Here is a 25,739-nt window from a genome sequence, read left to right as displayed (position 1 = left end):
CTTGTATTTTCTTTATTATGGTAATTATGCACTGAGATTCGATAGAAAGCTTACTATTGATGAATTCACCAAGTTCTCAATACTAATGATCCACTTTCCTTTTAATTTGCTATTTCAATGTATGCAGGACTTGTATATTTTGAGTTTATGCTATAACTTTCCATTGAATCACCATTCATATAAGTGCAAGGTTAATGATGCATTCATCAAGTTTTGCAAAGTTCTTTTAATTCTCTTAAAGATTTCATTTAATTTTCTTAGTTGGACTTTCGGGGGTTTCTTTATCATTTAATTTTCTTAGTTGGACTTCCGGGGGTTTCTTTATTTAATGGTTATGCATGCAAAGTTACTCTTAACAGTTTTGATGCAACTATACAAATTATATCAATATGTTATTGGTAAAGGCTACTAAGTTATATCATTTATCTATATTTTACATGAGTCATTTATCTATATTTTACATGAGTTCTTTTATTATTCGCTTGTTTAATTTGTTTTAAATAGGCCAAGAACTCCATCTCCGTCCCCCAGCTGGCACAAAGCAGTTCTCCAACTCCTAGGCGGAGAAAAAGCCATTCAACATCTTCTAGGAGACGCAGAAGACAAAAAAGTAGGACCACCAGCGGTCTCCTAGCAAGTCTCAGAGTCCAGTTGTGCGGTCAGTGGATCACAATAGTTCCTTTGAGAAACTAAGAAAAGAAGATGAAGAAAAGAGAAGGTATCTTATTTTCCACTTAACCTATAATTTTTTTCCCAATGAGGGACTTATGCATTTTATAAAAAAAAAAAAAAAAATCACTGCCCCTCAATTTTGCTTCTTCACTATCTAGTTCTCTTGCCAAGTTGGGCAATGGCATGAAGTGCTTTCCTTTTGCCATGCACAACATATTCTTGTTAATAATTTAGGTTTTTAACTATCCAAAGCCAGACCCACTTCTTATTTCTTGAGGTCCCTTCCTATTTCTAGAAGTTTTGCAATTTTATAAATCTTCAACCATAATGATAATATTTAGACAAATATGATGAAAGTGGTTGTTGGTACATTCTGTATAAATTGGATTCATTCTTGCTTTTTTATGACCATTAAAAATCATCCAATAGCAGAACAATTTAACTGTGGCAAATGACCAACCTTTTGAGTAGCCATAAAGGATGCACAAAATATTGCTTAGTACTAGTACTAGCTTTGAATAATGTGGATATCTTGATAGTTGGAAAGATGGACCATTTACTTGATGGCTTCTGGGATAACGAGTCCTTTGTGTTTGGGAATTGCCAAAAAATCTATTTCAAATTAAAGTTTTAACCAATTAACTCATTTTTTAAAATGTCGTTTGATAGGAAACTATTGTAGGAATAAGAATTCCCTTTGCTGAATTTGAATTTTAGCCATTGCAAAAACATATTAGAGAAGAATTTGAGAGAAATAATTATAAACAAACCTTTTTATTTATAAAAGATGAAAGAAAACAAACAAGATACAAAAGATCCTCAGTTGGAGAGGATGATCCGTCTCTTTTAATCTCTAGCCGGCGACTAGTGCTCAAACAAACCCTAGGAACTTTCTAAAATTCAACAAATATTCATATAATTCTAACCTTAAACAATCATATATATTTAAAGCATACAAATATGATCTAAATAAAATTCAAATATGATCCATTTACGAAACAGCCTCTCCCTAAATTAAATCAAGTATAAAACAACACTTCCTCTTCAAGCAATGGGCACCACAAGAACAATCATCCCCTCTTTAATCCAATCATGCCTAAATTCCCACCTTCCTCTTCAAGTAATAGGTACCACAATGGGGCCGGCGGCTGTTGAAACTTGTTAATTATGAATTAGATTGTTAGGCCTAAGTTAATATCCCAGTGGCTAACCAAGAGGGGGGTGAATTGGTTATTTTAAAAATTACCTCTTTTTAAACTGATAAAATTTTTGTGAATTTTTATAGAAACAATTTTTCAACCACAACTTAAACGGAAACAGTGAAGTAAAAAGCAGCGGAAAATAAAAGACACAAGATTTATAGTGGTTCGGTCAAACACGACCTACATCCACTCCCTGAAGTCTCCCACTTCAGGTATTGCACTATTACCAATTAGTGTCTATCCTTTTGCCCCCACAGCAAGGCAGAGAAGACTTCACAAAAACTCTCTTCCACCACTACCCGGTGCGACAGAGAACCGTCATCCTTTTACACCCTCCAAGTGTAGGCAGAGTACATTCCACTGTTCACACTCTCCAAGTGTAGGCAGAGAACCTTTAGTCCTTTCACACTTCTCCAAGTGTAGGCAGAGTACTTTTCCGCTGTTCACACTCTCTAAGTGTAGGCAGAGAGCCTTTCATCCTTTCACACTTCTCCAAGTGTAGGCAGAGTACCTTTCTGTTGTTTACACTCTCCAAGTGTAGGCAGAGAACCTTCCCGCTGTTTACACTCTCCAAGTGTAGGCAGAGAAACTTTCCGCTGTTCACACTCTCCAAGTGTAGGCAGAGAACATTTCGCTGTTCACACTCTCCAAGTGTAGGCAGAGAACCTTCCCGCTGTTCATACTCTCCAAGTGTAGGCAGAGAGACTTTCCGCTGTTCACACTCTACTAGTGTCGGCAGAGGACTGGATCTTCTTGATAGATCTTCTCACAAGAAATCTAGAAGGACAAGAGAAAAGAGTGAAGTAATCACAAATTACAAAATGGAGATTCTTACCTTTGAGTACCTAGTGAACCCTTCACGCTCCAGTAGTAAGAATTCTCCTTCAAACACTCTCCTTCAATCTCCCTTCAGTTTGCACAAAGACCAATAGATAAAAAGATAATAAAACAGTTTTAAGTGGACCTTTTATATGAATGACACGAAAAACCATCCAAAAATTGCAAATTTTCAAAACTGTTCGTACTCGATCGTCCCTACGATCAAAATTCGTACGTACGAATAGTTTAAAAACTGTTGCGTACGAACTCCTTGTGCATGGGTACGAAATGACTTCGTACCCGATCATCGTCCCAAACGGTTATTTCCAAGCTTTGTTGAAAAGAAACTACAGAATGGTCCATATGTTTAAGGAACAGAGGACATTGTCCGGGGACGAATGTACAAGTTCGTCTGAACGAACAGTACGAAACATGACTCCAGAGAACATCGTTCTGAGACGATTGGAACAATTCGTCTGGACGATTAATTAAGTCATGGATCAAGAGGACATCATCCAGGGATGAATAGGACATTTCATATGGGCAAACAGTATGAAGTGAGAATCCAGAGGACATCGTCTAGGGACGAATAAGACAATTCGTCTGGACAAACAGTTCAAAGTGAGAATCCAGAGGACTTTTTCCAGGGACGAATGGGACAATTCGTTTGGACGATCAGGACTTAGAAAATTTTCTCACTTGCTGTTTGTTCTAATTCTCATCGAGGGGTATAACTGATCTGATCGTCCCGTAGGAATATGGTTCGTCCCGTACGAACATGGTTCGTCCCGTACGATCAGTATAAGAAATTTTGACTTTTAAAGATCTCCCTCAGTGTGTGTGCTAAGTTACTCAAATACAATCACACTCTCTCTGACTCAAAAAATGAACAAAATACAGACTCCAAATTACAGAATATTATAATCAAATCTTTATTTGAAGTCTTCAACAATCTGGAATATGATTTCCCTGAAATGTTAGTACACACAAGAGCCAAAAATACTTCTTCCAAAATGTGTTAAGAGAAATTAATAATCAATACAATAATATTTGGAATCATCAAAATAACAAGTTGAGAGAATATAAAACATGCAAAAAGCTAAGTAGCAACTCTCTTAACAGCGGCTAGCTTGGCCGTCTAGAGTAAACTAGCCCTAGGGATGATTTAGCCTGCCCTCCTTGGGCAATTTCCTGTTTAACAATACCCCCATCCAAAAGACCCACCTTGTCCGCAAGGTAGAAAGACGCCTCCTTCAACTTCCTCATTATCACAAATGGTGAGAACCTGAAGAATTTGGTCCTTACATCTGTGCCCCGGGACATTGTGCATCTGTGCCCCGGTTGTTGTAAGTCTCTCATCCTCCATCAACTTATTGACAGTAAAGTATATCTCCACCTTGTAGATCCACCCATGTTCATCATCTTCCTCAAAAATAGACATATTCAATTTACTCACCCTCAGATCTCCTCTATCACCCCTGCTTCCCTACATAATTTCTCATTCCCCAAGGGAGTGGTTCCCCCAATGGTGCCAATCATCCTTTTTCTTGTCGCGCCCAAACCTTTTATCACAAGCCCACATTCTCCCTTCAAATTCAACACCCCTTCGATCATATTCAGCCCCTCTCCTTTCAAATTTGACACCTCTTCGATCATAATAAAGTCATCGCCTTTCAAATTCAGCCTGTCTCTTTCAAATTCGACAACTCTTCGATCATAATCAAGGCCTCGCCTTTCAAATTCAACACCCCTCCCCTCATGCCCAACCCCCTCACACCTCTCCACATACCCTCTACCCGACTCCTCCCTAGGAATAGGCCCTAGGGGCATTTTTTCTGCTTCCTATAAAATCTTCACCTCCTGATATTCTTTTCGTTTGATTGGCTTAGGATTTTTCCCACTTCCATAACTGTTGCCGGCTTCCCTCCACTCCAATGGCGATGTTTTGGTTTGACCCTCGAGCAATTTCTTTAACATCTCCTTTAGGATGGAAAATTTCAAGTCGATCTTGTCATGAGCGACTGAGATTTCACTTATTAAATCTGAAACTTGAGTTTAGAGATATGAAATTTCAAATTTCATTTGTCTAATCTCCCCTTCTAATACTTCTACCTTTCTTCCCACCATAGGTCCTCAGATCTTTGTTAGACTAAAAAATCCGAATTTTCACCCAAAAAGCAATAAAAACAACAGTTCGAAGGAGAAAAATTGTTGCGGGAATAAGCCCAAACAGCCCCAAACTGCCCTAGACACCGTGCTGATACCAATGTGATAGGAAATGCTTGTAGGCACAAGAATTTCCCTAGCGAAATTTGAATTTCAGTCATTGCAAAAACAAATTAGAGAAGAATTCGGGAGAAATAATCACAAATAAACCTTTTTATTGATAAAAGATTAAAGAAAACGAACAAGATACGATGGATCCTCAATTGGAGAGGAGGATTTGTCTCTCCTAATGTCTAGCCGGCGGCTAGAGCCCAAACAAACCCTAAGAACTCTCTAAAATTCAGCAAATATCTTGATAACTCTAACCCTAAACAATCTCCTAAAAAAAAGATCCTAATTACTAAACAACCTCTCCCTAAATCAAATCATGCCTAAAACAACCCTTCCTCTTCAAGGGGCCCACAAGATCAGTCACCCCCTCTTTAATCCAATCATGCCTAAATTCTTCCCTTCCTCTTCAACAGGGCCGGTGGCTGGCTTGGCCATTTAGAGTAAACCAGCCCTAGGCCTGGTTCAACCGGCCCTCCTTGGGCCAGTTCCGATCTAACATCATTATAGTACGTTGAAAATCTTGATTATCTTATACCGTGTGTAAAATGTTATGCATTTTTTTTATCGTAATCAGTTGGAGTAAGGCCTATTGAAATTAAGATATTGAATAGATTTAAATGGTTTTTACATCTAAAAGGGAGGGTAGAAGAAACTCCAATAATTTAGGTAGATAGTCTAATGTGAATAAGAACAAAAGGAGTTTAAGGAAATATTCCATGGCAAGTTGTATGAAAAGGAGATATCTCTTGAGTTATAGGACATATCTGTATAACAACATGCAAATGATTGCTTTTAAATGTATCTGCTATTTTTTCTTCCAACCATGTTCCCATCCTTGTTATGCGCTACCAATTTTTCGCTTCATTTCTCCAATCACACCCGCAATAGATATATCTATCCATACATTACACGTATACATGAACTTTATTGTGTTTCTTTGAAACCAAGTAAATTTAGTGTAAATCATATTCTCATGAATGTTGCATGATTGTGGGTCTGGTTTTAGTTTATCCTTTATACACGACTCTGGTTTGGGTTTTACTCTTCGATTATCTATGTTTATCAAAGGCCATGCGATGGGTACTGATTGACCTTTTGTTTGTTAATATGAGACTTGTTCAAAACAGATGAGTCACCAGCAATGCTAGTGAAGTTTGATGCTTGACTAAAATAAATATTCATTGTAGGTGCCATATTAATGCATGTAAATTATGGTGTATTTTTTATAAAGCCAATATAAAATGTAGTGAACATAACAAATTTGGGGCAAACAATTGGATTAAGAACTTCGAAAGGTGAATGTTTAGAAAATTTTTAGAAACTGTAAAAGGTTTTATATTTAATAAATTTAAAAAAATATCATCATTATTATTAAGAAATATATCTAATTTTTTGGCCAAGCTTATGAATAATTTATTCACTCATTCTTGCAAAGAGTTGCTCTTTGCGATCAATCTGTGTTATCCAAAATATTTTTGAACCACTTAATTCTATGTTTGGCCAATTGGTCCTAGTTGTTTGCATAGTGATAACAGCGAGAAATGTGCGTTTTAGTAACGCGAAAAAAAAAGAGAAGCAAATTGGCTGTGTTGTTAGAAGTATTATGGGTGTAAACTAAAAGGTAAAATGAGTGTAAGTTTAAATTATTAGATATTTAGAACATCTCAAAATTCTCATTTTCTTTACATTTCAAAAGCAGCCAAATTGGCCTAATTTTATTTTCAATCAAACTATAACTTCGCTCAAGTTCCAACTTCATCTTCGTTGAGCTTCACCTTGGTATCCATGATTGTGGGCCGCCCGGGCTCTTCACCTTGATATTTATTACTGTGGGCTGCCCGGTCTCTTGCTCCACCATTTGCTCTAGCTCCGCCTCATGTTTCCGCTTCTACACCACTGCCTGCTTCTGCTTATTCGCTTTTGCTGCACGTTCATTTTTTTTAATTAGCCTTTATCTCCAATACTCTGATTAGCAGAGGATTTAGGCTTCGTTTGGGACAGCTTTCATACTACTTTCTAAAACGGCTTTTAAGTATAAAGTATTCTAATTCAAGAAATTTTTGTACTAAAAAGTTGTTTTAAAAACAATAAAAAGCTGTCCCAAACAAAGCCTTAGTCTTAAGTTTTGATATAATCCGCTCAAGAGCAGAGGTTACTTAGTTGCTATGGTAAGAAAAAAAGTAGGTGAATGGCTACAGATGGAATGGAAATGGAAGCATTCCAGGGCTTAAAGTGATATAGAAGAGTGTGATTGGAAAACTATATGCTTATTTGAACGGAAGGGGGGTGGGAAATGGGAGTTTGGTGAAATATACTAAGAGGATGAAAACGAAAGTAGGATTGCGTTTTACGTTATATTTGATGCAACCAAACAACTGAAACAAATAATATGTGCATTATCGTAGCAATTGTATATGTTAAATTGCTTTCTTAAAATTATATTTTAAATGCAGGCAACCAAATAACCCCAAAATCCAAAGAATCCCTTAGGCAATAATGGGTTTATGTGGAAGACCTGAATGAGTATTGCTCTCTTTCAGTGTTTAATTAATCAAGATTAGTATCGATTAGTATAGATTTGGATGAATTAACTATAACGTTGTATCTATGATTGATTGTTCTGTTTTGGGATTTTCTCATATTAACCATTTAAGGGATCCCATCCAGAAATTCTCAGGCCAGAGGCATACAGGCTTTTGAGGGGTTTTGGAAATAGTTGTCGTCTTTCCCATTGCTCCTCCTGGTAGTGGTTCTGCTTAACCAAATGAACAAGTTATTTGACGTAGTCATGTCTAGTTGCAGTCCTAGATGAAGCATCCACTGCCATGGAACAATCATTAAAGTAAAGTTTCTGGATAATCCAAGTCAAGTGATTTGGATATTGTCAAGGAAAGGATTTATTTGTAGCTTGTTGATTGAATATAAGGGCCTCCGGATGCATGGACACAACGTATGGACGAGGTACGATGCTGTCACTGAATATATTTATCATTGGAAATATAGGAAACCAACATGTATTGAACATGACATTATAATTTTGTATCTTAAAAATTAAAAATAGTATATAAAAAATAAATAAAATAAACAGTTTAATAACTTGAACTCAATTTTTCACAATTCAAAGAAACCTTTTTTCAAAACTAAGTTATGATTGCAAATTAACTTTTGATTTTATGTTAGGAGAAGATTTATGTTAAAGTTTCTTGAAAGCTCTTGGTTATCAAGGTTTTTTGTGTTGTTTTTCCATGAGGTGTATTTATCACAAAATTTTGATTCCATTATGCCAATTAAGTAAATGTTCGTGGAGTGCAAATATATTATGAATTTATAATATATTTTCAAAGTTTTGTAAATGTTAATTTAGATATAAAGAAAGCCATATTTGTTAATAAAATGAGGAATATGTTGAAGGAGTCGATCAAAGTTATAAAGCCTGAGATGCTTATAATAATCCTACAATTGAGTTCCTTGAATGCTTATGCATAGATTACAACTTTGAAGGTGACCAAAAAAAGCTAAAGCAAATCATACATTGCTCTCAAATCTACCTTATAATTTAGGGGCTATTTGGTTTGAAGTAAAACTGGTTTAAAATAAATCATTTACATGAATTTTGAAAATGTCGATATTTGATTGGATGCAAAAGGAATGTAGAACAAAGTAAAAAATCAATGTTTAAAATTGTGTAATAGGGTATTGAGACTTTTTTCGTTCGTGAGGCGAGGTGTAAGCCTCAAGGCGTTTTAAGGCGTAAGCCTCAAAATCAAAAAGAATTGCGTAAACATAAAATGATAAATTTTGTATATACTAATGAGTAAATAATATATAAAACATAAAAATGCATAAGATATGAAGTGAAATCAAAATATCCCAATAATAAGACAAAATGAAATATAGTTCAACTCAAACGCCATCTTTCCCAAATCACTGTATTCTTTTCATAAACATATAATTCCAAAAATAAATAATAATGAAATATCACATAAGAACTCATAAGTCATCAGCACTGTCATCACTAAGAGGGTCTTCATTTGAATCATCAGTATTATGAACTGCTCTCTCCCCTTCCTCCTCTCCTATAGAGTCTAATGTCTAATCATATATTAATCCTTTTTTCTTCAAATTCATATCTTTGAGCCTACTATTATACATAATGTACACCAGTGAATTCATCCTTAATGTGGACAAGCGATTTCTTCTTTTTGTATATACTTGATTGTAGATACTTCAATTTCTTTCACAACCAGATGAATAGTATGTCAAGCCCAATACTTTCACAGCAAAATGCTGCAATTTTGGAATCACATCGCCAAATTGAATCCACCACTCAACTAATATTTATATAAGAGAGTTTAATTAGTGTGAAAAAATAATTTTTAAATAAATATTTAAAACATTAAATAAAATTACCTGGAGATCGTTTGACAATTGTATCATTTGCTTGTTGTAATCCAAAAAAACCTTCTTTGTTCCTAAAAGGTATCAATTGCATGTCAGCATTTGATCTTTCAGTTGCATCACTTATTAGCTGATCCATACAATGATACAATCCCAACTTTATTTCAGGGTTTGTAGACTTATTCTCTGCATATTGATACTAAGGGTTTAGGTAATAACTAGTTGCATGCAAGTGTCGGTGAAGTTGTAGCTCCCATCTATCATCAATAATATTCCAAATTTTTCTAAAGCTACCCTCTTCGCCTCATAAGTTGGAGGCAATCATTTCTTTGGCTTCATCCATTGCATGGTTGATGAAACCCATTGCAAGCTTCTTTTCAGCATCCACCATCGTTAAAATTTGTACCGAAGATCTAATGGTTGTAATGACATATAAGATACTTTGGAAAAATCTATCATTTAAAACAATCTTTTTAATCTATTTTCCCTCATCCTTCTTCGCCCAAGCACAACTCAACTACTGTGTAGATGTGAACATAGACTCTAAAGGTAGTCTAGCATCCAGCATGCTCTCTAAGGTCAAGTAAGCGATGACAAATCTTGCTGCTGTTGGCCTTAGAATTTCTTTCTTTGAAAATCTTCTCATCTAAGCTAGAAACCTAGAGTGGTTGTAAATAAACTTGGTTATTATTTTTGCATTAGTAAGGACATTCTTATGTTGAGGTAGCTCATCAAGCTTCTCAAGAATCAAATTTATACAATGTGCAACATATGGAGTCCAATACAGATGTTTCCTCTTCTCCATAAGGTTATTACATGCAGCCTATTAAGCACTTTCATTATCAGTCACAACTTGTACAACCAAATGTTCTCCAACCTCCTCAACAATGCTATCTAATAATCCAAATATGAACTCAGCATCTTTGACCTGGTCAGATGCTTCAACTGATCTTAAAAACACAGTACCATAAGGATTATTAATGAGAATGTTGATTAGACTTTTATGTTTAATATCAGACCACCCATCTGACATAATTGTTACTCCTGTTTGGGCCCAAGTCTTCTTAATTTCTTCGATGCTTTTATCATTGCTTTCCAACTCATTTAGAATCCATGTTCTCAAATTATACATGGTTGGAGGTTTGAACCCTCTCCCAAATGCTCCAACTGAACGAATCATGTTGTAATAGGCAGGTAATGTTGCAACATTAAATGGAATTGCATTTTCGTAGAAGAATCTGCCTATATCCTTACACACTCTTCTTCGTGCCTCCCTTGCCTTTTCTAGGACCATCTTCTGTGCACTAGGAGGCATATCCTCTGATGTGTCCACCATATAATGATCCATAGGCCCTCTAGCACCCCTAGATGAAATGAGCATGGGCTTCATCAATGAAAACGAATCTCTAACGCTGCGCTCACTCCTGTAGTAAAAGCCAACATCAACTCTATCCTAAAATTTCTTCTGTGCAAGATGTTTTCACGTGGTAGACTTATTCATATATGACTTTATCTCCTCCCTTATAGTATCAGGAACTTTGGAGCATTGAACAACATTCTTGTGAGACCCTGAAAGGTAATCTTTCATCCTAGTCACACCACTCTTCACAACTTTATCATAGTAATTGCATTTTAGATTGTTGACCTCGATTTTCGTATACTTTGTCCTCGACCATGCGTGATCAGTTTAATTAAGTCATGATGAGTTAGATCCAAGCTGAATTAGTGCTAATCTGAACTTAATTTAATTAAATTTGCATTAATTAAATTATATTAGTTCAAATTGGCCTGAATCGAGTTGAATCTGACTCGACTGCACTTAATCAATTATGATCAATTCATGTCGGTCACGTCAAGCCTGATTTTATTTTTGGTTGATGCCAATTTTGGGTTCAGCTTTATATGATTAAATATATTGAATCTGCTCGAACCCAAACTAACTGAGATTGAGTCAAATTTGTACTCGGGTTTTACTTGATCTAGCCTAATCTGAACCTGATTTCAACCTAATCAGCCTGATCCAAGTTTGATCCCATAACTATTTACTTTATGAATATTTCAAACCATCTTTCAAATCCGAAATTTTGATCGGATGGCCAAAATTGAATCTGTGGGCTACCCGATGTCCTCTTTGAACGTTGGCAGCTTGCAGCTCCTATTCGCATGAAAAAGCCGCTGCATTGATGGATGGAAAAGGGCGGGCTTCTTGATTGAGTTATGGCATGTATTTCCTCCAGGAGAAGGCTCCCAGGCAAAAGGATTCGGCATTGAAATCCCTTCCTTTTTTCTTCCCATTTGGATACCCCGGCCCTGGCTCTCGATCTCATCTTATTCGGACAAGGGCCGAAACCCTGCTTCCTATCTATCGTTCCCGCGTCCCAAACCCAAGAGGTCCGCCCCCTCATCTCTCTCGTGTGACCAGCGAAATCGAAGCCGCCTCCCCTCCATTCGGACCAAGCTAAACCCGACGTCTTCTCTACCCTAGCCAAAGCTGAGGCCTCTAGCTCCCTCTCTGAGTTCGGGAAACCTAGCGGGACCAACCTTTCCCAGGAGCAAGCCGAGCCCCAAACAAAACTCCCACTCCGAGCCGACGCTTCCCTCTCCCACATGACTACACCTGACCTCTGCTCGACGTCTCGAGTCGAATCCAAGCCCGAGTCGCGACCTCCTCTTGCCCTAACCGATTTACCTCTTCTCCTTCTAGGTCTCCATCTCCTTCTTCTTCTTCTTCCTCTCCTTTTCTCCTTGACCTTTTTCTTTTACCTTAGTTGCATTTGCTTCTTATCATCTTAACCTTAAAATCTTGTGAATGATTTGGTGGATGACAAGTTATATTTATGCAAACTTCATGTTTAATGTATACATCATGATATCACTGGCAAGCTTGTTCCAATGGAGGCATTCATTTGTATGTTTGATTCAATAATAGCTTGTGACAATCATGTTATGAGTGAAGTTGATTTCGTTACAATGTGTTGATCTATATTTCTCTCCAATATGTTGATTTATCTCATTTTGGAATGGACGATTAGTATATGAAATTTACATTTGCTTTATGTCATGTGGTTTTGAGTCTTAGGTGTAAATCATGTAAAGGCACAAGAAGTCATGTTGATCCTTTGTCAAAGTATGCATGCGAGGTGTTTGTACTAATGCTTGTTAAGATGTGATATAAGTTTTCTCTTGGATACTTTATCTTAGAAATTTATATCCCATTGTCCTCTTATGCTCAATTGAACTTGAAGCTTATAAAAGAGAATGGTGATGTTGTTGGCATATATCTTATAGCTCTGAATTGGTATTGAATCATTTGGAAGAGACTTTTGGATTGAAACTCTTGTATATCATTTTAGTTAAGAAAATTAGCTGTGGTTCGACCTTTCCATGAATCTCATGGAAGTATTCCAGTTTAATGCATGGCTTATCATAATATATACATATAGGCTCATGTTTAGTTAAGCAAATAAAGTTTTATTTATACTATATCAAATGAGTTCACAAGAGTTTTGGTGGAACTTTGTTCTTTGTGGTCATAGCATGACATTCTTTTTGTTAATCTACGAATAAATGTGGTCGCTCCTTTACTTTCCCTCATAGATTTTGATGAAGCCTTGGCTACTAGTGTTAGAAGATGAGGTCAAACACATGTATATTTAATATATGGATGAAAGCCTTGGGTATTTGGTGATGATTAGCATGCATACTTATATTTCGCTTCATAAGCTTATTTGATCGTTTGATATGTCCCAATGAGATTGGAAATTTTCATGTGTTTTATGGTTCATTTGCAAACTTAATTTGATTCAACTTGTTGGAATGATTCTCCTTGAGCTTTGGAAGGGGTTGTGAGCTTTAGGCTGGGAAGTTCATGAGCTCCTTATTTAAAAAAAAGACCTTTGGTGGTACATAGCATGAGAAGTGAAATTCGTTGGAAGAATTCTAAAATTCATTTCGTGTAAAGGAAAGCTTTGAAAGTGGCTTTATGGTGGAAAATATTTTGTATTGGAGAATTTTAAAGTTGGCTTCATTTTAGAGGGATTCATGATGTTGCTCTACGTCATAAAATTTTATGAGTTTTGGAGAAGTGTTTTCAATCCTCATTTTCACAAGTCTAGGATCTCATTGTGATGTTTATGGAGGGATCGAGAGAGGTAACTTGGCATATATTCATAGCTTTACTTACAACCTTCCAAAATATCATTTCCACGTTTTATTGGTTTTCCTATGCGATGAGTTCTTGATTTGCAATATCATATATTCGGCGCAAGTGTGTTCAAAAGTTTATGTTGAAACTTCTTCTAAAACTTTTGATGGCATATAGCATGAAGATGAAAAATTTGTTGGGAAATTTGTATTTGTTAGGTAGACTCAAAGTTATGTTGGTTTTTTTATTTTATTTTTATGGGAGGCATGTTTTGTTATAAGGTATTGATGGATTTTGAGGTCTTTCTATATTTTCTTGAATCTCATTTCTTCCCTACTTGCTCAAATCTCATGAAAGAGCAATATTGGCAATTGTGTTGGAAAATCTAAGTGACATTTTTGTATTTCAACTTTTGAGCATGTTTTAGGTTTAATAAAAAAAGTGATTTGGTTAAGTTGGAAAATGATACATGTTGCCATTTGAGTATAATTTCTAATATTTAGGAAAGTGCTATGGTTGAAAGTTGGGCGAGTCATTTTATGTATTGGGGAGCCTTTTGAACTACTTGGCTTTGAAGAATCTCGTGGGTTTCTCTTTTGTTGAAAGCCTCCTGAAAAATTTTGCGAATTGTCTTATGTTGAGAAATTATGTGATTTGCCTTGTGAATGTTTTATGATGGAAGGCTTCACAATGCCTTCTCGTTGAGAAACTTTCAGGAATTCACCCCACGCCAAACATAGAAAGCACTAGGTCGTTTTTGTTAAAAAGAGTTTTTGTAGATTACCTTCTTTTTGAGAAAGGTTTTATATGCCGTTTCATTTGAAAAGTTTCATAAATCAAATTTTGGGATTTAGAACTTTATGATTAGCTTTGGATTGAAAGGCTCTTTGATATCTTTTTGGAACGAAGTGATCTTGCTTACGTAAGTTGTCTTTCTTCTCTTTATACTTGCTTCTAGAATTGAATTTGAATAAATATGGCGGTTGGAAAGATAGGCTTATTTCAATTTTCATTTTGGGAGCTTGATTCCTCCTTCGTTACTTTGAGCTTTATTTAGGAAATAGTTTGGTTAATTGAGTCGGGTTTTATCGAGTGCTTTGTTTGGAACGTGGGGATATCAAAGGGCATAAAAAAATACCTTCTTTCCTATTCACATTAATGGAATTGGGGTGAAGGGCGTTTTAGAGACATGCTTGGCTTTGAAGAGACATATCTAATAATCTATTATTATTTTTTTTATTTTCATTCATTCCTTATGACATTTTATTGTCTTTCTCTTTACTTCTCGTTTTTCTACTATTTTTCTGTTTATTATCTTATTTCATTCATAGATCCGTAAACCTTTTGATACATGTGCGAATGTCTAAAATGGTTAGAAAAATACTTTCTTTTACCTCCCATAACATTAGTGACACCTAAGGACAAAAACTAAGGATCGAGTCTTAGATAACATAAACCTAAGATGCATGCTCCCTATAGGATAGAGACATCAAAACATAAACTTAGTAATACATTTTTCTATGTTTATTGTTCTCTAAACCATTAATAATCAATCAACAAAATCAACCTTAATTTAACTCTTAAAAATGCATTAAAATACCTAATTTTAAATCAAACCATAATTAATATTCATAATCACTAAAATGTAAAAATTAAACCAAATTTAACCAATCTCCTAATCAACCTCTAACAAATCTAAAACTTAATAAATATAGACTAAATTAGGAGAACAAATCTAAAATAAAATTTATTAAGATAAAAATATTCTAAAACTCAAAATCTACTAACTCACCTTAATCAAATATTAAATTAAATATTTTAAAACCAACCAACAAACCCCTTAATACATAAAAACCACTCCAAAGATAAAGTTTGTTGGATGGACTACTCTGGGCTGTAGGGCTAAGTGTCCTAAGGAGGTTTGGTTCCTCAAGCTTGGTGACATATCGTCACAAATGAATTCAATGGAGTGTTAAAAGTTTAAAATTAATTGACTTTTAATGATTTAAACTAAATAGAACTCTTAATATAATTATATCAGTTGGGTTTTTAGGATGGATTATTCCAGGCTGCGGGGATAAGTGTTTTAAGGAGGCCTGGTTTCTTGAGCTTGGTGGCACAACGACACGAACCGGTTGATAGCAAATTTATCTAATTTAATTCCTTAATTGATAATAAATCATTTAATTCACATTTCTTTTTAATTTACAACTAACTAAATTAACTTAACAAAATTAATTATCACTAGGTAATCCAAACCTACGAGGCTATTAAATTAGTCCCAAGGAGGGTGAAATAAACCTTACGATCTCGGTGAGAAACAAATGTGGTAATCAACTAAGCACTAAAATAAAATTCTTAAAATAAATTTTAAGACATTAATATTTAAACTTAAAACTAAAACATTTCCCTTTTGGTCTTTAACAAATTAAATTACAAACAACTTCAACTAAATTATCCTACATAGGACATATCCAAAACCACACAGCCTGTTACACACACTTAAACTTATTTTTTAGGGCACCACTTCTAGCTCTAGGTTAGGCCGGTGGTTTGTTTTGTTATTCAATGTTAATTACTTTTGTCAAATTAGAAAACTACCACATTGTTTTGTGTTTTAGCAATAATATGCACATGTTTTATAAATATTAATCTTCAATTTCCTATTAGTTATATTTTTGTTTACATGCATTTCTTTTCTGAATGGCATCTACGCTCACTCAAACATTTCTCTTTTATCTTATCTTGCGAGGTATATCAGGTCTTGCATGGTTGAGGATCAAATGGGATCATTTGCTTAAGAGCTTTTGAGTGGACACGTTACAGCCAGGTATAATCCCTGCAACTTATAAAGAAAACTCCTAATTATATATCGAAACTGCTACATATCACACACATCTTATTAATAGCTTTTAGTCTAATAAATATTCTAGCATATTTAGGTAGCTGGCCATATGTTAGTGTACTAACGAGGCTTTGGCCCTATCTTGCCCTCTTCTGTGAGCCTTAGAGACATTTATGTTCACCTTAGGCCTGTAGTGTAGGCCCATCTACTTGTGCTATATGCATCGCTATTTTTTCCACATGAAGTGGGCACCGCTAGGATGTTCCATTTTCTTTCGATTTTGGGTATGATACCCCTCACCTTTTATGAGCCCTAGAGATCATTAGGGTCATTTAGGCTTGTAGTGTAGGCCACCTATTTGTGCCATGGGCATCGTTGTTTCCCACATGAAGTGGGCACCGTTATGATGGTTTTCTATTGTGATGTGATGCGGGTATCTTGCTTGGAGTGTATTCTTGATGTGTTTATTTATTTTTTCAATACTCTGGGTGTAATGCATGCATTTTTATACACTTTGTTTTACAGTGCACATTACTTATATGCATACATTACATTAACATTGCACAAATGAAAATGTCATCTTATCTCTCAGTAGATATAAGGACACTTTTACTTATGTATCTGTTCCATGCATCATATATGATGCTAGGTATATTCTTTTGCATATTACAGAGTCCCTGATTTAAATCTTTTGAACTATAAATCTTCAATTCCTTAGGATAAAGCCTTCCTATCTTGCATACATATAGGGAGGTTGACTGTGTTTAGGATGTCAGCTGGCAGCTCACTCCAGGCAAGCATAAGTCCAGGTTGTACACTCAGTGTATCTCTTTTCATCTTTGATGAATTATGAGTTTGTCATTTTTTCTAGGATAGTAATCCGATCTTTGATCTTTTAAACTCAAGTTTTTAATTACATCTTCATACATTTGAAAATATTTAATCATCACTAAGGACAAAGAGAAGAGTCTCTCCTATTGGAATAGAACTTATGAACTTTCTCTGTGCACCAAATTAAGAAGAGAATAATACACCGTCCTTAATCGAGAGTTTTTCTAGGTCAAGGTCTAGGATGTAATTAACCATGGGGGCTTGTACCCGTGGGAAACCGATCCCCACATCAAATAAATCCCATTCGAGCTGATATATCGAATGGGGGAAATCTCGTAATATTTTGGGTTATACATATTATTATCCATCGAGGTGTGTGAGCAAAAGTCGCTATCCTTCATGGCTAATTGTATGTATGACTCCATCTGCTCTTCCATTGGTCTTCTTGTGTAGAGTGTAAAGGCCTACGGCCGTTTTGTCCTACGGAATAGTGTGATCGTACCCCTTTGCATTATGTTTCCTACGAGCAGAATCTTTTCGGAGACCCACATAAATACATATATGTTTTATAACTTCCCCCTACATCCACCTGAGTGCTATGTTTTCTTGCTCGATCTTTTTTATGACCTGACGCAACTTTATCCTTGCTTCTGACCATCATTTATGAAAAGAATATATTAGTGCAATATATCAAACCCCTAAACATAATACTTCACTTATTCTATATTAAGAAAACTTATATAAGCATGCACTCATGAAGAAGCAGACTAACATTAACAACTACTACTAAAGATGATGAATACAATAATATACCGGTCTACCGGGGGTCCAAGGGGGTGCTGCCCCCTGGCGGGGTTCGACGTGCTTGTTTTTAAAGTTCGTAAGTTATTTGTAGGGAAAGATACCGAGCGGTACCGAGCATATACCTAGCGGTACCAAGCATGTACTGCTCGGTACTAAGCATATGCCTGCTCGGTACCGAGCATGTACCTAGTGGTACCGAGCATGTACTGAGCGGTACCAAACATATGCCTGCTCGGTACCGACTCAGTACAGAGCATGTACCGAGCGATACCGATCATGCACCTGCTTGGTAACGAGCGGTACCGAGCATGTACGTAGCGGTACCAAACATTGTTGTACCGAGTGGTGTCGAGCATATACCTAGCGGTCTCAATGTGGAAGGAAGCGGATGTCGAAAGAAGAGAGAAAAAGGTCGCAGTATAAGATAACTCCAACCCAACTCGCGGTAGAAGATAATTCCAAGCAATAAGCAAAGAGCAACTAAATGTGGAAGGAAGCCGACGCTGAACGAAGAGGGAAAAAGGTCGCTCGAAAAAGAAGGGAGAAAATCTATTTTCGGGAAATGACGGAATACTGCTCGGGGGTTGGGGTGTCCGAAACCGAACAAATATATATTAGGTTAGCTTTTTTTTTAAAAAAAAAAAAATTTAGAGGCGGACGCCTCTCAACCGTGAGGCGTACGCCTCAAATACTGAACTCATAGCGTAGGATTTGAGGCTTAAAAGGGCGAAATTGCGCTGAGGCGCGCCTCTTATTGCGCAATTTTAAACCCTGGTAAAAAGAATGCAGTGTAAAGTGTTTTAGTTCATTTTTGAGGTAATGTAATTTTGAACATTTTTTAGCAAAATCAGTTTTCATCGCAAGAAACCTTTTTTGTCACCACTCGATGTTCCACCCAATGCCGCCACCATCGTTAAACTTTACATGCATTTACTTTACTATAAATAATAATAAAAAAAAAAACACATGTATTTATTTTACATACATCGAAATAATACCAATTTATTCCTTTTACATTGTATTTCTTTTACTTTGCATCCTTTTTCAGCTAACCAAATAACCTCTTAAACAAATCATAACTTGCTCTCAAATCTACCCAAGAATTTAAGCAAATCATGCCTTGCAAATTTATCCTAGAATTTAAGCAAACTATAAATATAAAATTAAATGTATAGGAACAACATAAACAACAAGCCTTTATCCCATTAAATTAAAGGTCTAAGAAAATGAACGAAAAAAGGCATGTAAGTTAAAATCCTATTGTCTCATGTGGGCCCGTAGATGGACTCGGGTTCAAGCAAGTGGGTAGATGCAAGAGTTAACATATTGACAACTTGGTTTGTAGTTCACACAATCCTAAACCCTTGTCGTGTGAGATTATAGAAATGAATTAAGTAATGGAATAAAAGTAATTAAATTTTGTTTTTTTTTTTTAAATTTGTTATTATTTGGACACATGTATCTAATATTTGTTTTTATAATTTTTTAATATTGACACTTGCTAGCCATCTTACATGCGTGTTGGGCACATGTTTGAGTTTGACATATGTTGAACATTTGCGTAACCCTAAAATTCTGAGTCTGAGAGTATTATAGATGGTAGTGTTGGTAGTGTCAGCACCATTATTAATCATCTTCTTGGAGCTGTGATCTTGAAAGATTGAATGAAAAAGGATAAAATGTTACCAAACAATTGAATTTTATTAAGACAATAAGTAGGAAAAAGGTTAATATAAAATTATGGAAGATAAATAATATACAAAAAAAAAGAAAGCTTTGGAATATGCACAATGCCCCTTCCAAAAATAGGGTAAGAGAACCCATCAATGATAAGGACATGCGGCAGAGTTGACATAAAGAGATGAAAATAGTTGGTGGTTATGTTCCATATGAAAAGATGAACCAAAATTTAAAATCCGGGATATACTAGCAAAGATAAGGACAATGGATCCAAAAGGAAGGGGGTAATATTAGGGGCAAAGACAAATGTATGGGTTAGTGATTTATAATATCCTTGAGAATAGTAACTGATTCGAAGGAGGCATCATACTAATTTGGCATATTTGGATCAAATGTGAAAGCATTTTGAGCTTTGAAGAAGTAACTGAATTTCTCCTAGCAACTTTCCATAGGATAGTAGCGTGGATGCAATACGAGCAAGGAGAAAAAGTATGATGACCGTAACACAACCACCATTGGTCTTACTGCCATGTCCATGAGTTTTCCTCTCTATCCTAAAGACAAAAACCAAAGCTCATTGACCAGGAGTTGGTGTTAGGGGAGTTGAGATCTCAGTGACATAAATAACTTTGAATAAAGTGGTTACAATATTATGATTCATGTAGTCTGACATTTATTGAGACTGCACTGTTTATAGAGAATTATTCAAAACATGGATCAATATATCAACAAGAACCATTTCATTTTGCTTCTTTGAAGAGCTGGTGTAGTTGTGAAGGATCGACTTTGAAGTAATTTATTCCATTTGCTTCTCATATTGCTATAACATTCTTAAATATGCATGATATTTTATTAGAGGGAGATCTCACTAATTAGTGTAAATATGTGAGATATTTCTTCTAGTAAGTAGATGGAACCAAGAAAGTCCATCTTATTTAAGTCTTGAAATATTATAGTTAAGGTAATTGAAGATTCAAGACAATTAGGTAACCAAGTAAGGAACCATGCTCAAATGCTTTCCATTTAAAAGTCTTGACAATCACTATTATTTAGAAGTGGCATGCTAAGATGGTGAAGTTTGTAGTCAGGACTGATATAGTAAAATTTCCCTCACACGCAATAGATATTTGATATCATTAAACTTAATAGTGGTTCCAATTGTGTAACAAGATTTGGAATCATTGAAAGGAAATTGTGAGATCATGTCTTCATTGAAAGAAAAGTGTTGGAATATAAGAAAAGAAACTTAATTTGTGATGGCGGAGAATACCTTAGAATGCTGGCAATTGTGATAGTAAGATAATAGGTTCAACATAGCCAATGAAATTAGTCACAATAGTGCTTTGTGCTGATTAGGGAACAATCGAGTTCATGAGCATGTGACAAAGTGTTGGATCTTGGATGAGGAAGAAACTCTTCTTGATATTCTTCTTGAATGAGAGACAGAGGGAAGGGAGGAGAGGGAGAGGAAAGAGCACAACTATTGGAAAGAAAAAGAACTAAATATTTATTCATTGGCTTATCACCTTATTACAAACTATAGCGTCTATATGTATAAACAAGCGCTACTTAGACTATCTCTAATCATGTTACGTGCGTATGCCGTTCATTGGCAGCTCCAATTAAATGCAAAACACTGGCAATTTCGCAAGTTGAACATAAAATTTGCTTATTAAATGTAGGTTCTTTATATTAATTTCTTAAAAATAATAATTTACATATGCATTATTTTTAAAATTTTATTATATTTTTTAATGCAGTGAATTTATTTAAATTAGATAATTTATTTTTTAAAAAAATGTAAAATGTCACTAGACTCCTCGACCACCGCCGGACTTCTGTCAGGCCACCGACTAACTGCGGACTTCTGCATGGGCGCCGACTGACGCCGGACTTTCGCTAGCCACCGTTTGACGCCGGATTTCTCAGTTACCACCGATTGACGTCGGACATCAGCACGACCACCTACTGACATCGGACTTCCGCTCGACCGCCAATTGACGCCAGATTTTTGCCCGACAACATAACGTCGTCGGATTTTCGTCTGACCTCCGCTCATTACTAGATTTCAACCTGACGGTTGATTGTTGTTATATGATCGTTTTCAATAGAACGGATCGATCATTTGTAATATATTCAAATACTAGTTGAATCATTATAACTGGGCATGACCCCATTATTTTTTCTTTTTCTTAGGTTTTCTATATAAAAAATCTTGTGTTTATGAATTTTCTATTTATGTATTGGATATACATAAAAACTAAATGAAAAAGAATAAACAGAGAAGATAGACAAATGACAGAGGAAGCTCAAGCAGATTTCTCATAGCTCAATACCGTAGGCATACCACGTATTTATAAATGATTTAGTAACAAATATAGTACACGGTTTGTTAGAGATGATAACAACCCATGTGGTTTGTTATTCTGCTATTTGATGCTTGCTGTGACATTCCCCTTCAAACTGATGAAGTTTATGCGGAGATCAGTTTGCCAGAAATATCGTTAAACCTGGAAATTGGTAAAGATTTATTGATTATATCCGCGAGCTGATCCCGGGTAGCAGTGTAATGCACAACAATTTGGTTTGACTGAATACAATTTCGGATAAAATGACAATCCACCTTAATGTGTTTTGTACGAACATGAAACATTAAGTTATTCGCAAGAGCTATGATGGAGGTATTGTCACAATATAATGGAGTAGAGTGATTTGTAGGCAGATTAAAATAATCAAGTAGACGACGTAACCATATTACCTTAGAAGCAGCTGTTGCCAATGCTCTATATTCTGCCTCCGTTGACGAACGAGCTACTGTTGCTTGTTTCTTAATTTGCCAAGAAATCAATGATTTACCCACGAAATTACAATAGCCCAAAGTGGATTTGCGATCATGAACGTCACCGGCCCAGTCCGAATCAGTATAGCTTTGAAGAGTAAGTTCATCTCGGTGAAGTGGAAACCCATGATATAAGGTTTCATGAATGTACCGTAATAGACGTTTGAGACTGTCAAAGTGACACTGGAGGGGCTTGTGCATATGCTGAAAAACTTGACAAACGGAGAAGGTGATGTATGGTTGAGTAAGCATCAAATATTGGAGAGAACCGGCAAGTTATCGATACAGCTGTGGATTGGAATAATCAGAGGTGTCAAGAGCAACAACAAACTTCTTGACAAGAGATGGCGTGGCAACCGGCTTGGAATTCCGCATGCCTGGTTTGGCTAAGATTTGTTGGGCATATTGCGTTTGAGTTAGCAGGACACCAAAGGAAGTGGCGTTAACTTGAATTCCAAGAAATTGTGACAGTTGTCCAAGATTGCGCATAGAAAATTTGGAATGTAAGCTCTGAAGAAGACGTTGAATAATTAACTGATCATTTCCGGTAAGCAAAATATCATCAACGTAAATGAGAATATACATAACTACTAAACCCAGGTTATATGTAAAAAGAGACGGATCTGCATTACTCAACTTGAAACCAAAGTCCTGCAGATGTGTCGACAGTGTGGCATACCACTGCCGCGACGACTGCTTCAAACCATACATCGCCTTTTTTAATTTAAAGACATGAGTCGGATGAAATTGATCAAAAAACCTGGCGGTTGCTGCATGAATACTATTTCCAGTAAATGCCCATGCAACAACGCATTGGAAACATCCAATTGAATAATAGGCCAATGATGATTAAGAGCAATAAGAATGAAGACGCGAACAGTGGCAATTTTGGCGACCGGACTAAAGGTTTCAGGATAATTAAGCCCATATTCTTGATTGAAATCTTGAGCAACCAAGTGTACTTTATGCCGAGCAACAGAGCCGTCCGAGTTTATCTTGGTCCACTAAATCCAACGACATCCAAGAATGTTCTGCTCTGGTGAGGACGGAACCAGCTCCTAAGTGCCTTGGGATTGAAGCGCCTGGAACTCTTGCGACATTGCCTTGCACCAGTATCGCCTTTTTTAATTTACAGACATGAGTCGGATGAAATTGATCAGAAAAACCTGGAGGTTGCTGCATGAATACTATTTCCAGTAAATGCCCATGCAACAATGCATTAGAAACGTCCAATTGAATAATAGGCCAATGATGATTAAGAGCAATAAGAATGAAGACGCGAACAGTGGCAATTTTGGCGACCGGACTAAAGGTTTCAGGATAATTAAGCCCATATTCTTGATTGAAATCTTGAGCAACCAAGTGTACTTTATGCCGAGCAACAGAGCCGTCCGAGTTTATCTTGGTCCACTAAATCCAACGACATCCAAGAATGTTCTGCTCTGGTGAGGACGGAACCAGCTCCTAAGTGCCTTGGGATTGAAGCGCCTGGAACACTTGCGACATTGCCTTGCACCAGTGAGCATGTTTCATTGCCTGTAGATATGTGGTAGGATCTGCTGGATGAAGAATGTGAGCCAGATTGAAAATAGCTTTGGTTTGGAGATACCACTTTTAAGCCTTGTGATCATAGAATGAGAGGATGATAGATGTGGTATAGTTTGTTGAGTAATGGGAGGAACTTCTGCTGAACATGAGGGAATTGTTGGAAGTGGTACGAGTAATGGGGTAGAAGAAGTAGGAGATGAGGATGCTTTAGGCTTACAAATAAATGATGGTAGGACTGATGCTAGAGCAAGCAGTAGTGGCGGTAGATCTGGAGACACCACGGAATGAGTTTGTATATTGGATGTAGAAGAATAGGGATATATAGATTCATTGAAAATGACATTCCGAGAGGTATATACCTTATTAGTGGCAGGATCAAGGCAACGATAGCCTTTTTGGGCTGAGGCATAACCAATAAAAACACAGGGAGAAGACAAGGGAGAAAGTTTGTTAGGACAATAAGGACAAAGCCAGGGATAACATAAGCATCCGAACACTTTGAGATGATCGTATGCTGGTTTGAGACCGTGAAGAAGTTCATATGGAGAAATATTTTGTGTTAGGAGATGGAATACGATTAATAAGATACACAGAGGTGAATAAGGTTTCGACCCAGAGATATTGTGGAAGATGAGCTTCAATAAGAAGAGAGCGTAGCATTTTAAGAATATGACGATGTTTACGTTCAGCTACACCATTCTGAGGAGGGGTATACAGACAAGTGAATTGATGAAGTATACCACAGTGAGTAAGAAATAACTTAAATGAGTTATTAAGGAACTCACCACCCCCATCTGTACAAATTATTTTAATTTGGGTATTAAATTGTCTTTTGACCATGGTTTTGAATGTAATAAATTTGTGAATAGCATTTGATTTTCGAAGAAGAGGATATACCCAAACAAATTTGTTGTAATCATCAATAAAAGAAATGTAATACCGAAAACCATTGTTTGAACAAGTGGGAGACGGACCCCAAACGTCAGAGTGTATTAAAGAAAATTTCGTATTACATAGTGACAATGACATAGGAAAAGGAGGCTATGACTCTTTGCAAGACGACAAGCATTAAAGAAGCTAGATGTTACAGAAGTTTTTATAACAGAAATAGTTTTAGCTAAATAAGATAAGATAGTGGACAACGGATGGCCAAGTCGACGATGCCATAAGTCCGATACAGCTTGAATTTAAATGAGAGCTAGTGGTGGCATGGTTGAAGAAGTGTCTGAAGATGGGCGGAGCGGATAAAGACCATTCATGCATGGTCTCTGAAGAAGAACACGTCGAGTCGTTCGGTCCTTAATCACATATCCAGTAGAAGAAAATAAAACATCACAGTTGTTATCAAGTGTGAGTTGATGAATAGAAATAAGGTTGAATGAAACATTTGGAGCATGATTAAGTTTAGAAAGATATAGGCTACCTGATGATGGTGCAGGGAGAATGCCTTTGCCCGTATGTTGGATAGGAAGTTGGTGACCGTTGCCAAGTATTACCTGATTAGGATCGGTATAATCTTGAGAAGATTGAAGATTGTAGAATCAGAGGTGAGATGGGACGATGCACCACTATCCAAATACCAATTGGGTGAAGATGGAGAAGTGTTCGGAGTAAAGAAAGCAGAGGATTGAGGCTCATTTGTATTGTAACGCCCCAAGATCTAACTTGGAAAGAATTTCG

At 36.3% G+C, this 25,739-nt stretch overlaps 1 long non-coding RNA gene across 4 annotated transcripts in view; it reads left to right on the top strand.

Moving 5' to 3' along the window:
- The window catches only part of LOC110106731, a 34,651-nt gene that overhangs the window by 6,823 nt on the left and 2,089 nt on the right, over positions 1-25,739 (top strand). For 2 of the 4 annotated variants that reach the window (XR_003700448.1, XR_003700446.1), the window contains exons 4-6: positions 505-718; positions 7,638-7,931; positions 16,274-16,342. This is a non-coding gene — a long non-coding RNA (uncharacterized LOC110106731). The remainder of the gene's footprint in view (positions 1-504; positions 719-7,637; positions 7,932-16,273; positions 16,343-25,739) is intronic. The other 2 variants (XR_003700449.1, XR_003700447.1) reach the window with 2 other exon arrangements.

Source organism: Dendrobium catenatum, unplaced genomic scaffold (assembly GCF_001605985.2).
Source record: "Dendrobium catenatum unplaced genomic scaffold, ASM160598v2 fragScaff_scaffold_390, whole genome shotgun sequence".
NCBI classification, from domain to species: domain Eukaryota; kingdom Viridiplantae; phylum Streptophyta; class Magnoliopsida; order Asparagales; family Orchidaceae; genus Dendrobium; species Dendrobium catenatum.
Note: the sequence above shows the minus strand (reverse complement) of the source record. Positions and strands in the feature narration are given on the sequence as shown.